The sequence below is a fragment of the Elephas maximus genome, chromosome 3, assembly GCF_024166365.1.
Source record: "Elephas maximus indicus isolate mEleMax1 chromosome 3, mEleMax1 primary haplotype, whole genome shotgun sequence".
In the NCBI taxonomy this organism is placed as follows: Eukaryota; Metazoa; Chordata; class Mammalia; order Proboscidea; family Elephantidae; genus Elephas; species Elephas maximus.
Window position 1 is genome coordinate 167,703,117 of NC_064821.1, and position 18,435 is coordinate 167,721,551.

At 39.0% G+C, this 18,435-nt stretch overlaps 1 long non-coding RNA gene across 2 annotated transcripts in view; it reads right to left on the reverse strand.

The window, feature by feature from the left end:
• LOC126073412 (uncharacterized) overlaps positions 1 to 18,435 on the reverse strand; it is a 312,807-nt gene that overhangs the window by 43,038 nt on the left and 251,334 nt on the right. The window lies entirely within an intron of this gene.

The window sequence follows — 18,435 nt, forward strand, 5'->3', positions numbered from 1 at the left end:
AACTCCTTTCAGTGAGTTCCTCTCATGACTAGCTTGTCATTCTGTATTCACATCAAATGGTTTTTTATTATCATAGGCAGAGCTAGATGCAAATTCATTTTGTAGATAGTTTAGAATTTATGCTACGCAGGTCTGTCTTAGTAGCCTCTTGTGCTCTAGGCATTATCACCTTTGGAGAGCCTTCATAATATTGTGTACACATATTAAAGTATACCAAAAAAAAAAAAAAAACCAAAACAACAAACCCACTGCCGTTGAGTCAATTCCGACTCACAGTGACCCTACAGGACAGAGTAGAACTGCCCCGTAGAGTTTCCAAGGAGCACCTGGTGGAAGTAAACCACATGCCAAATGAAATATCATTTTTTTGGTCAGAAATAGAAGAATATTCTCTGTGATTCCATCTCTATATAATTCAAGAACAGTTAGAACTATTTTGTGGTGTTAAAAGTCAGGATAGTGGCTGTCTCTAGGAAGGGGGAAGGGTGCAATGATTGAGAGGGGGTGGGCGGAAAGTGTCTGGGGTGCTGGTAATGTCTATTTGTTGTCCTGGGTGGAGGCCACATGGATGTGTTTATTCTGGGATAATTTGTTGATCTGTACACTTATTTGTGCACATTTTAACATGTGTATAATACGTAGATTTTAGAGTTGAGTAAAAAGAGACGTGCGAGATTCATTTAATTAAAAAGCTCAACGTGTGTTTCCTGACTTTGATTGAGTTTTAGTATTTTTCCTGTCAGGATTATAGTTGCTGTGGATGTGGGGTAAATAATCTGTATTATATTTAGGTAGCTTCCTTTGATCTCTTGTTCCACAGAGTTTTTATTAGGAATGGCTGCCAAGTAGACTGTAACACCTATTGCTGCAGGGTTTTGGAGGAAAGGGCATTTTCGTGTGCTGCTGTTGAAATATAAAGTGTTACAGCTTTTTTGGAAAGCAATCTGGCAACAGCTATTATTTTAAAAATACATATACCCCTTAAACCAATAATCTCAGTCCTAGGAATGTATCCTATTAAAATAAAAACATTAGTTCCAATAAAGCTATTGAATCAAAACGCTGCAGGGCATATATACAAGAGTATTTCTTGTAACAGTGTATCAAGTGTCAATGCACAAACACAAATTGTAAATTCTGTGCAAGCCCATCATCAATAGGAGGATGGTTTCAGAATTTTGTACATCTACAGTTTTTACATTTTGGAATATCCATTAAAAGGAATGAATTTGCCTTCTATTAGCTGACTTAGAGGGATTTTCCACCATAAAAAAAAAAAAAAGTTTTAAGTAAGAGGAAGAAAACAGTTGTTTTTAAATGACAAAAAACCTGTATTTAATATGTATGCATTTGTATCTGTCTATATAGTTTTTTTTGTTGTTGTGTTTTTTTTTTTTTTTTTTATGTGATTCCCTTGGTGACACAAAGGAAACCCTGGTGGCGTACTGGTTAAGTGCCACAGCTGCTAAACCAAAAGGTCAGCAGTTCAAATCTACCAGGCCCTCCTTGGAAACTCAATGGGGGCAGTTCTACTCTGTCCTATAGGGTGGCTATGAGTCAGGGTCAACTCGACAGCAACAGGTTTGGTTTTGGGTTTGGTGCCACAAATGGTTTGTGCTTAGCTACCAAATGAAAGAGTGATGGTTCGAATTCATCCAGCAGTGCTTGGGAAAAAGCCTGGTGATTTGCTTCCATAAGATTATAGTCACTGAAAACCCTGGAGTGCAGTTCTAATCCATAACATGTGGGCTTGCCATGAGTTGGAATCCACTTGACTGCAACAGGTTTGCTTTTGGTTTTATTTGCGATTATGTGAACATGGAAAAAAATGTTAACAATTAGTCGTTAAAATGGTTATTGGGGGAGAGCTGATGGGGAGAGAGAGGAGGAGGAAGGGGAGAGGGTAGAGTCAAAAGAAAAAGAAGATAAGAACCAGAGGATTGAAAAGCTCTACATGACCAATAATCTCATATGGCAGGTAAAAAGCAAATGCAGCCTAAGGGGCATTAATAGATTGTCCTGTGTCCAATTCAAAGGAGCTAATCATCCCAGTGTGCTTTATGCTATTCGCATCAAATATGGCATATTTTATCAATTTCTGGACACCACACTAAAAACAAAACAAATACCCCCTGTCTTAGTTACCTAGTGCTGCTATAACAGAAATACCACAAGTGGATGGCTTTAACAAAGAGAAACTTATTCTCTCATAGTCTGGGAGGCTAGAAGTCCAAAGTCAGGACGCCAGCTTCAGGGAAATGCTTTCTTTCTCTGTGGGCTCTGGAGGAAAGTCCTTGTCATCAATCTTCCCCTAGACTAGGAGCTTGTATGCACAGGTCCAAAGGAGAAGCTCTGCTCCCAGCACTGCTATCTTGGTGGTATGAGTTCCCACGTCTCTCTGCTCAGTTCTGTTTTATATCTCAAAAAAGATAGGCTCAAGACAAACCAATCTTACAGACTGAGTCCTGCCTCATTAACATAATGCCTCTAATCCCATCTCATCGACATCATAGAGATAGGATTTACAACACACAGGAAAATCACATCAGATGACAAATGGTGGACAATCACACAATACTGGGAATCATGGCACAGCCAAGCTGATACACATATTTTGGGGGGACACAATTCAATCCATGACACCCCCTAAAGAAAAAAAACACTTTTCTTGTGGACCACTTACTTAGCTGTATGATCTTGTACAAGTTATGTAATCTTTTATGCCTCAGTTTTTTCATCTGTACAATGGGAATAGTTATAGTTCCTATAATCTCAGGTTATTGTAAGATAAATTAGAACATCTAGAAGAAGCTCAATAAAAATAAAGATTGCTGTTATTGGTATTAAAATAAATATTTATTGTGAAAATTAGAATTTACATATAAGCAAGAAAATAACATAACCATAATCCCACCTTCCAGAGTTAACTACTGTTAAACTTTAAGAGTCCCTGAGTGGTGCAAACAGTTAAATGCCCCACTACTAACTGAATTGAACCTACCTAAGAGGTGCCTTGGAAGAAAGGCCTGGCAATCTGCTTTCAAAAAAGGTCACAGCCTTGAAAACCCTATGGAGCACAGTTCTACCTTTGCAACACATGGGGTCACCATGAGTCAGAATCGATTCAATGGCAACTGGTCTATTTTGGTTTTTAACTTTTGGATATTTATGCATTTACTCAATGTGATCTGAAAAATCATTATGAGACCTGGTATCTTAGTCATCTAGTGCTGCTATAACAGAAATACCACGAGTGGATAGCTTTAACAAAGAGAATTTTATTCTCACACGGTCCAGTAGGCTAGAAGTCCAAATTCAGGGTACTGGCTTCAGGGGAAGGCTTTCTTTCTCTGTCAGCTCTGGAGGAAGGTCCTTGTCATCAGTCTTCCCTTGGTCTGGGAGCATCTCAGCATAGTAACCTCAGATCCAAGAGATGAGCTCTGCTCCCGGTGCTGCTTTCTTGATGGTATGAGGTCCCCATGTCTCTCTGCTCACTTCTCTCTTTTATATCTCAAAAGAGATTGGCTTAAGACACTATCTAATCTAATAAAAAAAAAAAAATTTTTTTTTTTAATCTTATAGATCTCATCAATATAGCTGCTGCTAATCCATCTCATTACATTTTAGAGATAGAATTTACAGCACATAGGGAAATCACATCAGATGATAAAATGGTAGACAATCATACAAGGGAATCATGACCAAGCCAAACTGACAGATATTTTTGGGAAACACAGTTCAGTCCATGACACCAGGTGATAGCTGGGAGAAAATAGCAGCCACTAAATGTGTAAAGGGTTGTCATGTGAAAGAGGGGTGAACATATTCTGTGAGACTCCAAAGAACTACAGCAAGAACCAAGGGTTATAATGAGAGCTGTGCAGCAATGGGATGGGCTGCCCAACACGATAGGGGGCTCCTCATCAAAACAAGTAACCAAGTCTCAGCTGGCAACCATGTGTCAGAAAAGTCATGAAATAAATTCCTGTTGCAGAAGAGAGCTAAATGACCCCTAAAACTCCTCCTAACTCTAATATTTTGTGATCAAGAAATACTTGCTGGATGTACACATTTATTAGACTCACAGTTCCCATTTTTACTTGGTAAATATTGTGTAAATGAGGAGAGTTCCAAAGCCATCCCATGACATTTCATAGGAAATTCCTGGCATAGGTCAAGTGGAGGACCTCTCCCTCACACAGAACAGAGGACGTGCAAGTCCACCAATTAATCCCATTCAACCTGGAGAAAGAAATCAAAGGAAGGGGAGGGCCTGGAGAGAGTTTACATTTCATCTGGAGGTACTGTTTGTCTCTTTTCTTATTACTTAGGGTATCTTTCCGGGAAAAATTCCTGACCTGGCAAAAATTCATAGTAATTGCCCAGAGGAAAGGAAAAAGAAGAAACAAACAAACAAAAAATACATGAGTGCAGCTGAAAAAAATCTAAGAACATGGTATTGGTGGGAGAGAGGGCTAAAGGTCTATGTAAGACCCACCCAAGTGCTTTTGATGTTTGACCAATTATTATCTTATTATTCTTCCTGCTATAGATACAGCTGCAATTTATGTAGCAGGATGTTTAAAAAGATTAAAGAGAAGCTGTAGTAGGGTTCTGAAGTGATAAGAACCCCTAGAATATGTATTTATGGACGTTTAGAATATAAGTTCCTGCACATTCTTAGAATAAACCATCTATTTGTTTTTGTTTTTTTTAGAAAAAGGAACAAGTAAAATTTGTATTTCAATATGGCTGCTCCCTGCCGACAAGTGTTAGAGGACTAACAGAGCAAAGACAGCAAACAAATAATAGTGTTCAAAGAGAGGGTGGTGGTGGTTCCATTTATGTATGGTCCATGCTGGTTCTTAATCAGCTGTTCAGTTTTGGGTCCAAAATGCTTATCCCTGTATTAGATAAGCGTTTGGAATATATTTAAATTAAAACTGTTCATCAGAAAATGGAGTAGTCTATAGTTCAAGCAGTAGAGCTGTGCAGAATTTGTGACTGTAATGACCCGATGCGGAGACAAAAAGTTAGAAAAATAATTTTTGGTGAAGGAGTTTGTCGAATAGAAGTTGAGATGAGTTGAATTGCCTTTTGATGAGAAGAGTGTTCATTAGGTGGCTCAAACATACGCAGTGATTTGCTGGTGTTCAAGACTTTCCACTGTGTAGGCTCCTACCTTATCTTACAGCATAAATTGGCACTGGGCACCCAATAAAAAGGGCTTTGAGGCATAGCCTCAGAATTTCTGGCAGTAGTCAAGACTTAATTGCTTCTTAATTTCGATTCTTTCTCCTAGCAACCTAGGCCAATACCTAACTTGTGCTCGTGCTCTCTCTCTGTATGTGTGTGTATTTATTTTTTCGAAGTTTTTTTGTTTTGCTTGAGAGTAAGTTGTAGACATCATGTCCTTTTCCCCTAAATTCTTTATTACCTTTAATAACCATAGTACTATTATCAAAATTAGGAAATGAATACTGATGCATAGTATTGTCTTATCTACAAATCTCATTAAAATTTTTCTCAATTGTCCCATTAATGTCCTTAATAGCAAAAGAAAATTCCAGATTATGCATTGCATTCCATTGTCAAGTATCTTTAGTCTCCTTTAATCTGGAATAGTTCTTTACCCTTTGTCTTTCATGACCTTGACAAATATGGCCAGGCTAGTTGTTTGCAGAATGTTCCTCAACGTTGTCTGATGTGTCCTCATGATTAAATCTAAGTTATGCATTCTTAGCAAGAGTACCACAGCAGGGATGTTGTGATCTTCTCAGTACTTCATATTAGGAGGCACATGACATCAATTCATTCCATTATTGTTGAAGTTAACTTTGATCACTTGGTTAAGGTGGTGTCTGGCAGGTTTCTCCCCTGTCAAGTTACTATTTTTCCCTTTATAGTTAACAAATAACTTATGAGGAAATACTTTGCAACTATGCAAATATCTTATCTGTCATCAAACTTTTACTCACTAGTTTTAGTATTCACTGATGATTCTTGCCTGCATCAATTATTTTTTAAGTTTATTATATTTATTTTTGCTGCAGTTTAGAATATATACAGTAAACATACATCCATCTAACAATTTCTACATGTACAATACAATGACACTGATTACATTCTTCAAGTTATGCAATCATTCTCACTCTCCTTTTTCAAATTGTTCCTCCCCATTAACATGAACTCACTGCCCCCTAAGTTACCTATCTACCTTTCAAATTGCTGTTGTCAACTGATTCCATATAGATGGTTCTTTAAAAGAACACAAGGCAGACATTCTTTACTAATTAAGCTAAACTACTATTTGGCTTAAAGAAGACTTCAGTGGATATTTCTGGTTTAAAGATTTTCTCAAAGCAATAGTTTTGGGGGGTTCCTCCAGCCTCAATGGCTCCAGACTAAATCAATTATTAGTATGACGATTGCCAAATGGTGATTTTATAATTCCATCACCCCTTCTACATTTTTTAGTTAGCATTCTCCTATAAGAAAAAAACTCTTTTTCTCCTCCATTTGTTTGACTATTTATATCAGTATGAATTCAGAGCCTTATTTTATTCAATAGGTTATAATACGTATCATTATTTATTATTGTTATGGGTTGAGTTGTGTCCCCAAAAAATATGTGTTGTAAATTCTCACCTCTATGCCTGTGGTCTGGAGCCCTGGTGATGCAATTGTTAAAGTACTTGGTTACTAACTGAAAGGTCAGCAGTTCAAACCCACCAGCGGCTTCGCAGGGGAAAGATGTGACAGTCTACTTCTACAAAGATTAGAACTTGGGAAAGCCTATGGGCAGTTTTACTCTATCCTATAGGGGCACTATGGGTCAGAATCAACTCAATGGCACACAACAGCAGCCCTGGATCAGCCTTTTCTTTAAGCAGACCTGGTTCCTTCAGAGAAGAATGGTATTTAGAAACCAAAATCTGGGTTCTAGGTGTGCAAATTCATACGGGGGTGTCATTGTTTGTAGTCTCCTTCTGAGAACAGGCTGTCACATACACACACACATACACACACAAACACATTCTTTCTCTCTCTCTTCTTAGGGAGCCAGTGCTCATATTGATAGTTCCAATTCCAATCTAGCACTGCAGTGTACCTTCCCCCTTTTTGTATTTGAACTCCCATCCCTGACAGAGAAATCTGTGGAACCACACTCTTTACTATACTTACCACCTCTACATACACCTTGCGTCCTCTCTGGCTCACTTCAGTGCAGTCTCCCGTCATTCTGAAAGCAAACTGTACACACACACACTGATGCGAGGGCCAAAAGTACCTGAAGGCACTGATGTCTGTGCTACATTACCAATATTCACTAAAGGTGTGATGCTGCCCTGCTTCCTTTGAGGTCTTGATGTTGACCATTTCAGCTCAGTTATACCTTCAACAGAAATTCCAACTGGCAAAAGCCATCTTCTCCTGAACTTTTCTCAAGTTACACAGCCAATGTAGAAGAGCCACTTTAAGGTCCTGATATCTCATAGAAATATTATGGAAACTATCCTTTTGGCTTTTACCTGTCCTTTGTTTTAGCCCCCTTACCCTAGGATCCAAACAGGAGTCTGGTCTGTGCCCAGAATCACTCCCTTTTTCCAATTCTGTCTTGTGATTCTCTCTTTCCTTAGGATAAGTTCTTTCGTAATCTTTCACATATATGGAAAGTTGGTAGGCAGATTCTCCAGACATGTTTCAGCTTCAGTTCTCAAAACACCCCCCATCACATTTGGTAGTCTCTTAAATTATTTGTATTAATAGTGTAATTCATGAACTCTCTTGGAGACAGAGGACTATTTTTCAGAAGAAGCACAGAAATAAAAGAACTTCAATTCTATCCCAAGGATCTGATCCAAGAAAAAGAGCTCCCTGATGATCCTCCTGGTTGGTGGTAATAGAAGGAAGCCTGGAGAGCTTTCAGTGTGAAGACTGCCTTGAGGCACATTTGATCACAATGACACTATGGTCTGAGATGACTCTCTAAACACCATCAAGAGGGCATGGATTTTTAAGTTGTTTGTCCAGTGATGCAAATAGATGCCTTCTCTTGTTTCTAACTGCACCTACCTGAAGGAGGGCTGGCCAAGATTAGCAAAGTAGTCTGTGGCTAAGAGACTGAAAAGTATTAACTAATTTGTGCATAGAATAAACTCAAGAGTTAATGACCTTCATGTCATTAACACCCTTCCCTATACTACTGAGCTAACTAGTCACAGATTAGGTACATTTGAACATTTTATTACTAAATGGGCATTTAGTAATATGCAATTACTTTACTTGGAGTTGAGATAAAATCTGGTTACATGACAGATAGCAAGGCAGATAATTCTGAATTAAAGCCAGAGTGTATTGTATCTTCAGCATTGCATACATTAACAACAGGTTTTCTACCTTGGATACTGAAATTCTTTCCTTTACTAGAAAGTAAACTTCACAAGGGCAGGGGAATTTGCTTTATTCATTGCTGTATTTTCAGTATCTGGAAGATAAGCTGAACACATCATAGATACTCAATATTTGTTGAGCAAATGAGAATCTTTGCTGGCATATGGGAAGAAATTAAGATTATTAAACTAGATCCCAAAGAGATTATTATTCTGCTATCAATATTCCAGACAGTACAGGGGTGAGGCTGCTTAGGAAGAACTTAGAAAATACTTACTACTAATATATGGCCCAAAGAATCAAACCACCCCCTCCATCCCCAGTAGTTCAAAGGCTGGAGAAAATGATAAGTCTTGTTAAGATTTTACCTAGACCCTTAAATAAACATTTTAAGGCTTCCTGCTGTTTGGGAGTAGCTATGAGAATGACATGTTATTATAACTTGAAGACCCAAGGGTCTTTTTAAAAGCAGAAGGGGGAGAAAGGAGAAATGTTTGTATATTAGGAAAATGTATGTATTTCTCTTTATGGGTTTAAGTTCAGGGATCTAAAACTCAAATGCTTTCAAAAGGTAAGGCAGGACTATTAATGGGTGAAACAGTTGGATATAATACAATAGGGGGAAAATGTGAATTTCAAGCCCCTTCTAAAGACATTAAAATTCACTAAAAACTGCAGCAGCAACCACAGCAAAACACCATGGTGATCAAACAAACATGTCTGTAGGCTGAATTCACTTCATAAGCAGCCAGTTTAAGATCTCTAGATTTTATATTGCCTTTGTAAATTAACATTAGCCCTTGCAACATGTGTATGCGTGTATGCATCTATGTCAGTGTGTTCCAACATTATTGGCTGGACAATTTTAAGAATAAAGAGGTGTCTTAGTTATCTAGAGCTGCTACAACAGAAATACCACAAGTTGGCTTTAGCAAACGAATTTATTTTTTCACAGTTTGGGAGGCTACAAGTCTGAACTCAGGGTGGAGGCTCTAGGGGAAGGCTTTCTCTCTCTGGTGGCTCCAGAGGAAGGTCCTTGTTCCTTGGTTCTTGGTGATCTTCATGTGGTATGGCATCTATCTTCCCCTATCTCTGCCTGCTTAATCTGCTCCTTTTATACCTTTTAAGAGATTTGAAAACACACCCTACACTAATCTTGCCTCATTAGTATAGTAAAGACGACTCATTCCCAAATGGGTTGTCCGCAGGCCTAAAGAACCTGTTACTGCAGAGTCAATTCTGACTCCTAGCAACCCTATAGGACAGAGTAGAACCGCTCCCATAGAGTTTCCAAAGGGCTGGTAGATTCGGTCTGCTGACCTTCTTTTCTTTAGCAGCCAAGCTCTTAACCACTGTGCCACCAGGGCTCCAGCCACAGGCATGGGGTTAGGATTTACAACACATATTTTTGGGGGACACAATTCAATCCATAACAAGAGGTATATTTGCCACTCAAAACAAGGAGACCTAAACTGGGATCATATTTGGTGGGCCCAGGTGCCTACCTGGTCTGTTCTGTTGGGCTAGAGCACACAAAACACCATAACTAGCTACAGGAGCTGTCCAAGATTTTGTTTTGCTTTATTTCATTTTTGGCTGACTAATTTAGCCTCAGAGAATGAACTGCTGGAAGTAGTAAGAGATAGTTACAGGGATGAGACCAATTACATTGGTAATAACTGGAGCTTCACAGAGGAAGGCGGATAGCCAGCTGCACAGCAGGGGCTAGGACAAGGCAGGGCTCTCAGACCTGAGGGTAGGGTAGAAAGATTATAAATTGGGTTATACTCAAAGCAGCCTCCTGAGAAGGCTGTAACGTCTTATTAGCTTTCTTGGGATTATTGAAAAAGTCATGTAGCAGGACTAGCATTGATACATTAAAACTTGGGTGTACAAAGAAATACATAGCTTGATCAATTAGAGTAAATAATCTCACTTTGTTCTCCAACCCCTGACTTCCTCTGGTGGTGGGAGAATGGGGGGTGGGGACTTAATTTTGCTGGCCTCTCTTGTGGGATCTTTTGTAGGTGAAAGTTCACTAGACTGAAATAATGGTGACATGAGAGATTCAAGAGTGGAATATAAACCTCACTCATGAAGCAGCAGGTCTATGTGTCTGTGAGACTAAGTTCTAATTAATGAGATAAAGTGGAAGTATTGATATGACTTCAATACTTCCTCTATTTAAGGAAGGTAGCAGCTTACATAGAGCTCCTACGTATCAAATGCACTGTAGGGCTGTGCAATTACAACAGATTTTGTGTTCACTTTAAATGTTTTTCCCTCTCAATATTGTGATTTCCTTAAGTTACTCCAAACATTCACTAAGTCCAGTAGACCTACACTACCTGAGTCCACCCAGAGGCAACTTAGAAGAAAGGTTTGGTGATCTAGTACTGAAAAATCAGCCATTGAAAACCCTATGGAGCATAGTTCTACTCTGACACACGTGGGGTCACCAGGAGTCAGAATTGACTCGACATCAACTAGGTTTTTATCATTGATACCTCATATGGTGGAAGTGTGAAGAATAAGGGGTTGAAACTGTAAAGAGAAGTATGCCCTTCCTCACTGTCTTGGTCACCTAGTGCTGCTGTAACAGAAATACCACAAGTGGATGGCTTTAACAGAGAGAAGTTTATTCTTTCACAGTCCAGTAGGCTGGAAGTCCGAACTCAGGGTGCTGACTCCAGAGGAAAGCTTTCTCTCTCTGTCAGCTCTGGAGGAAGATCCTTGTCATCAGTCTTTCCTTGGTCTGGGAGCATCTCAGCACAGGAACCACAAGTCCAAAGGATGTGTTCTGCTCTCAGCACTGCTGTCTTGGTGGTATGAGGGCCCATGCCTCTCTACTCGCTTCTCTTTTCTATATCTCAAAAGAGACTGGCTCAAGATACTATCTAATCTTGTTGATCTCATCAATATAACTGCCACTAATCCATCTTATTACATCATAGTGACAGGATTTACAACACACAGTGAAATCACATCAGATGACAAAATGGCGGACAATCATCCAGTACTGAGAATCATGACCTAGTCAAGTTGACAGATATTTTGGGGGAACACAATCAATCCATGACACTCACCACCACAGGGAACAACATCCTACAAGAGAATTGTATCCAGGAATTTGGGGCAGTGATCAGCAATTAAGTGAGTGGTGACCTATGACGGAGCTGATGGCTGGTGAAGAGTGTATGATGCAGGGGGCACTTGGGAAAAGCATGCAATGCCCACCTACTAGGGAGACAATTCAGAAGAGACATAAGCCAATATCCTTTTCCTCCTTTCCCCACTTGCACTAGAGGGAGAGGGTCAGGCTGATTCTGGCAGTAACAGAGCTAAGCCCTATTCTCTTGATGTGAGTCTTGGCCATGTAGTGCTGCTATAACAGAAATACCACAAGTGGATGGCTTTACAAAGAGAATTTTATTCTCTCACAGTCCAGTAGGCCAGAAGTCCGAATTCAGGGTACCAGCTCCAGGGAAAGGCTTTCTTTCTCTTTCAGCTCTGAAGGAAGATCCTTGTCATTAGTCTTCCCTTGGCCTGGGAGCATCTCAGTACAGGAACCTCATGTCCAAAGAATGCACTCTGCTCCCGGCACTGCTTTCTTGGTGGTATGAGGTCCCCATGTCTCTCTGCTCACTTCTCTCTTTTATATCTCAAAAGAGATTGGCTTAAAACACTAATGTTGTAGATCTCATCAATATAACTACTGCTAATCCATCTTATTACATCATAGTGATAGAATTTACAACACGTAGGGAAATCACATCAGAAGATAAAGCAGTAGACAATCATAAATCATACAAGCGAATCATGACCTAGCCAAGGTGACAGATATTTTGGGGGGACACAATTCAATCCATGACTATGTGCATTAAAATCACATAAACCAAAAAAAAAAACAAAAACCAAACCCAGTGCTGTCGAGTCAATTCCGACTCAGTGACCCTATAGGACAGAGTAGAGCTGCCCCGTAGAGTTTCCAAGGAGTTCTTGGTGGATTCAAGCTGCCAACCCTTTGGTTAGCAGCCGTAGCACTTAACCACTATACCACCAGGGTTTCCTAAAATCATATAGGAGATATGATTTGTTGTTAAGTTGGTAAGGTGTCATAAAGGTGTGGAGGATGACTATTTGTTCTTTAACAGCCTTAATCAAGTTGGTAAGGTGTCATAAGGGGTGGAAGGTGACTATTTGTCCTTTAACAGCCTTCCATCAGCCTAAAACAGCTTTGCATATCATTATTGTTAGTTTTACTAAGAGCCTATGAGGGTATGTTGTTGTTGTTGTGTGCCGTGAAGTTGGTTCCAATGCCTAGCGACACTATATGACAGAGTATTACTGTCCGCGTAGGGTTTCCTAAGCTATAATCTTTACGAAAGCAGATCACCAGGTTTTCCTCCCGTGGAGCCACAGGGTGGCTACCCAGTCTTTCGGGTAGCAGCCAAGCACTTAACCATCATGCTACCTGCGCTCCTTTTATGAGACTACAGCTAAAACAATCATATTTTCCAAGCTGGAATTTTCTGAAGCTCATGATCTAAGGAGTTAAGGACTTTGGAGATAAAACATGTGAAAGTTGGATCTTCCCAGTCAATTTGGATATATGGTTGCCACAACCAGAACACATGAGCAAACTCATGGACATGTAATTACCTTCATACTCTTGAAATAGTAATTAATTTAGGTCTCTCCTGACTTAGAGGCTCATTAATGAAGGATTAAGTTCACTTTTCTATATCTTAGAGTAAAAGTTTAAAAGGTCCCTGGGTGGGACCTTTAAAAGTGAAACCTTAAAAGTAAGGTTTAAATCAGGAGATGGGTCAGATTGGCTGGCTACCTTGGATTTTTAAGTTCTGGGTAGTTTTTATAGAAATCAGTATGGGATAGATACAGGGCCATGGGAGTGGGAAAGTTGCTGCTGGTTCTTTCTTTTTGCTTCTTAATCATTAAAAGTGATTCAGGAGGTTGTTTGCCAAGTGAGGACCAATCCTCCTGAAATTCATTCCCAGCTTTTCCTACACCTAAGTAAATGCCCACCCACTGAACTAATTTTCTTCCATTGGACTCCTCCTAGTCTCAAAGACCAACTTGCAAAATATTCTGAGAGGTGAGCCACACCATGTCCATTGCTCTCCTCTGGCAGAGACTAGCAAAGGTAAGCTGAGATCCGCTGCTTTAAGAGTAAAGTCCATATTCCACTCTCAAATGATTCTGTTGTTTCAGCCTAGTAAACTTTCACCTACAAAAGACTTTCTTTGAACAGTCTGATCAAAAACAAGGTCTTCGATTTTTTTTTTTTTAGATTGTTTACGTACAGTTAAACCTTTAGACAGGAGGCCAACTCCCAGTGGTCAGTTTCAAGTAGGTTAACTTTGGACTGAGGGATTTTAAAAAAAGAAAGAGAATATAACTTTCAAATAGACACATGAATGACACCAGTATGCTTGGCTTTATCTGCTCTTCTTAAGTATTTCCTGTCTACCAAGGAACATCTTAGGGGAGTACTATGGATTTAGGGGAACAACTTTAACAAGAAGTCTTTGTCCAGCCCTGAAGCTGATTGGGTGGTAGCTGATAGATTGGGGTTGGAATGGTTAGATCTCCAGGTTGACAGGGAGGAGAGAGAAGTGTAGGGAAAGTCAGTCTAACCACCTTAAAGCTGCTTCATGTCTTTTCATGTCACGTAGAGCCTTCTTCTTGTGTATCTCAACGTGCATGTTTATTTACTTTTTTTTTTTTTTTTGGTATAGGATCAAGGGTAAGGTTATAAAGGAAAAACAATTACTGCCTTGAAAGTCTCATTATTATGTTTAGGAATGCTCCTCTCCTGGACTTCCCTGAGAAAACAAAGTTCAGGTGAACATTTTGTCCAAGCAGTCCTCAGTAGCAGCCCTGGCGGTGCGGTGGTTAAAGTGCTCAGAGGCTAAACAAAAAGGTTGGGGTTCGAATATACCAGCCACTTTGCAGGAGAAAGATGTGGCAGTCTGCTTCCCCTTCACTTCCGTAAAGATTACAGCCTTGGAACCCTATGGGGCAATTCTACTCTGTCCTTTAGGGTCGCTATGAGTCAGAATCAACTCGACAGGAGTGGGTGGTGATGGGAATCCTTCAGTATTTGGGGAGCCGTAAGAGAAGAAAAATTATTTGGGGGGGGGCATATCTTTATGGCAGAACAAAGAGAAAAGCTTTTGTAAAATTATGTTTGGAAATGATCATTTTAACTTCAAACTGCCAGTAAAATCGGCAGATTAATGATTGATTTTTATAATGGCACATTAAAAAGAAAACATTGCTGTCAGGTTGATTCCAACTCATGGCGACCCTATAGGACAGAGTAGAAGTGCTCCATAGGGTTTCCAAGGCTATAATCTTTACAGAAGCAGACTGCCACATCTTTCTCCCACAGAGCGGCTGGTGAGTTAGAACCACTGACTTTCTGGTTAGCAGCCAATCACTATGCCAGCAGGGCTCCTTATGGCACACTTACAGGTAGGTAATATTTCCAGCCATCGCTCATCTCTTATTTTGTTGTATTGTAGTGGCTTGCATTTTGCTAAGATACTAGGAGCTATGCCTGTAGTATTTTAAATTCCAGCAGGGTCACCCATAGTGGATAGGTTTAGTCTTGGAGCTTCCAGACTAAGACAGACGAGGAAGAAAGGCTTAGCAATTAACTTTCAAAAATTAGCCCATGAAAACCCTGTGGGTCACAAGAGAATATGGTCTAAGAAAGATCACTAGAGAAGGACATCATATTTGGTAAAGTGGAGGGAAACCCTCAATGAAATGGATTGACACAATGGCTGCAAATAGACTCAAACATACCGACGATCATGAAGATGGCATAGGACTGGGCAATGTTTTATTCTATTGTACGTATTAGGTCATCATGAGTCAGAATTGAGTCAATGGCAACCAAGACCACCATTGTTTTCAGAAAAACCAAGTATCTGGAACACAGCACAGGTCCTAGATAAAATGAGTATATAGCTATCAAAAAGCACATGCACTTTTCTCCTCTAGAGATTTAAGTGCCCTCATGCAGTCATTCAGACAACTGTCTGTAAAATAAAGGGATTAAGTTTACAAAAAATAGATAATGATAACACAAAGAAATGACAGCAGCACACGTTCAAATGGTCTAGAAGGCCATGCAAAAGATTGGAGCTATTTAGCCCAGATAAAAACTCTGGAGATTATTACCAACTATGTCGCCATGAGTCAGAATCAATTCAACAGCAACTAACAACAACATGCTATGTAGTTTTTTTTTTTTAATGTAGTAGGTGCAAATATTATCCCCAGTTTACAGTTGACAAAACTGTGGCACAGAAAGATTAAATACCTTGCCAAGGCCACGCATGTAGTAACTGGTTGATGCAAGCTGAAATCCACCTTTGTCAGCCTTCAAAATTTTTGTCTTAACTATTCTGTTTTATTGCTCTATATTCCAATTCTAGTTGTTTCCTGGTATATTACCAAAAACATACAAACAAAAAGAGAGACAAATCTATATTCCATGTGGTCTGATAAAGAGAACAGGACACATGTAATGTTTTAGGACATTTTAAATCAAATATATATACACTTGTAGGCATCTAAAGAGTAATATTCAAATATCTAGACATTTCATTTATATGGAAAGAAAAAGATACCACCTTCATTTATTCATGTGCTGGTTCAACGAAGGTTTGATTGCCTGCTTATCTTTTATGTTTGCCACAGCCATGCCTTAAAGAACTGGCTTTATTTAAAACTCCCTTAGCTCTGCATAGTGACCAACTCATCCCAGTTTTAGCGCTGTAAATCCTACACCCCAGGAAACATCTCAGTCATGGGCAAATCGGGGCGGTTGGTCACCTAAGCTTCACAGCACATATGGGTGCTTCAAGTTTGCTTTTGCGTTGTGGTGATGACTATAAATACCATAATATAAATAGGATTTGAGATGCTTGAGTCCTGTCTTGGGGAGTGGGACAGAAGTTGTTCAGTCTGTTTCTGCTGGAGCACCTCAAGTGATGGGGAAACTCTTGTTCCTGACACCTCACTTCATTTTTAGCTTTCCATCACTATGATAGAGTTCTTTTCTATTTTGAACTAAAGTCTATCTCAATGAGGTTTTCACCCACTTTTGTTATCCCATCACTTGCTACCATATGCAATGAACTGAATCCTTTCCCAAGTGATTGTGCATCGAACATTTAAAGACATCTACCTTAAAAAAAAAAAAACCCCAATTATTCCATCTTCAAGCAACCCATCTCCTAACAGTTCAACACTTCTCAAATTCTCCCACCACCATGATTACTCTTTTTGGAACACATTTCAGTTTGAACATCCCTATTAAATTGTAGTTTCTACAGAGTAGAATGGATGTGTCACCACCCTTGTTGTAGAATCTATGCTTCCTTTAATTCAGCCTAAAATCTTAGCACTTCCCTTGGCAGCCAATGACTTAGATGAAATTCCTATCTACTAAAACTTGCAAGCCTTTTCTTCATGTGCTTCTGCTAAGCCATATTGTTTATTATGTACTTGTGCAATTACTTTTCTAGCTTGAAGTACAGAATCTTATATCTAATGCTGTTAAACTTAATTTTTAAACCTTTTTTTTTTAATCACCCACTCTCAACTTTATTTGATTCACAGGTTTGTGATTATACTTTCTATGTCTTCATTTAAGTCAATAATAGAAATGTTAAAAGGACATTGGTAGAGGCAGAGCCAAGATGGCAGAATAGACAGATGCTTCTGGTGAGACCTCTTTACAACAAAGACCCGAAAAAACAAGTGAAACAAGTATATTTATGACAAGCTAGGAGCCCTGAGCTCAAAACAGGGTAACAGTGATGTTATTATGTAAAAGAAAACAACATTAAAACAATAAAGAGGGACTAAGAAATATAGTCATAGATCTTCCATATGGAGAAGAAGATAAGGCAATACGAGGAAATAAAAGTTAGGTTTAAATTTAGAAAAATAGGGGTAAATAATAAGATAACCACAAAGGGGACAAACTATCCTATACATCAAAATAAAATACAAGAAAAAACTAGAGACTCAGCAAAAACAAAATCAAGAACAATGAACGTGAGAAAAGGACAATATATAAAGATAATCTACTCAGCACATAAAATTAAGTGGGAAAAAGAAACTGTCAACAACACACAAAAAAAGACATCAAAGTGATGGCACTAAATTCATACCTATCCGTAATTACACTGAATGTAAATGGACTAAATGCACCAATAAAGAGACATAGAGTGGCAGAATGGACTAAAAAACAAGATCTGTCTATATGCTGCCTACAAGAGACACACCTTAGACTTAGAGACAAAAACTAAAACTCAAAGTTTGGAAAAAATATATCAAGCAAACAACAATCAAAAAAGAGCAGGACTGGCAATATTAATTTCTGACAAAATAGACTTTAAAGTTAAATCCATCAGAAAGGATAAGGAAGGACACTATATAATGATTAAAGGGACAATATACCAAGAAGATATAACCATATTAAATATTTATGCACCCAATGACAGGGCTGGAAGATACATAAAACAAACTCTATCAGCATTGAAAAGTGAGATAGACAGCTCCACAATAATAGTAGGAGACTTCAACACACCACTTTCGGTGAAGGACAGGACATCCAGAAAGAAGCTCAATAAAGACACAGAAGATCTAAATGCCACAATCAACCAACTCGACCTCACAGACATATACAGAACACTCCATCCAAAAGCAGCCAAGTATACTTTCTTTTCTAGTGCACATGGAACATTCTCTAGGATAGACCACATATTGGGTCATAAAGCAAGCCTTAGCAGAACCCAAAACATTGAAATATTACAAAGCATCTTCTCTGACCATAAGGCCATAAAAGTGGAAATCAATAACAGAAAAAGCAGGGAAAAGAAATCAAATACTTGGAAACTGAATAATACCCTACTCAAAAAAGACTGGATTATAGAAGACATTAAGGAGCAGTTGATACTTGACAAAGACCACAGAACATTTAAATGGGGAAAAGAG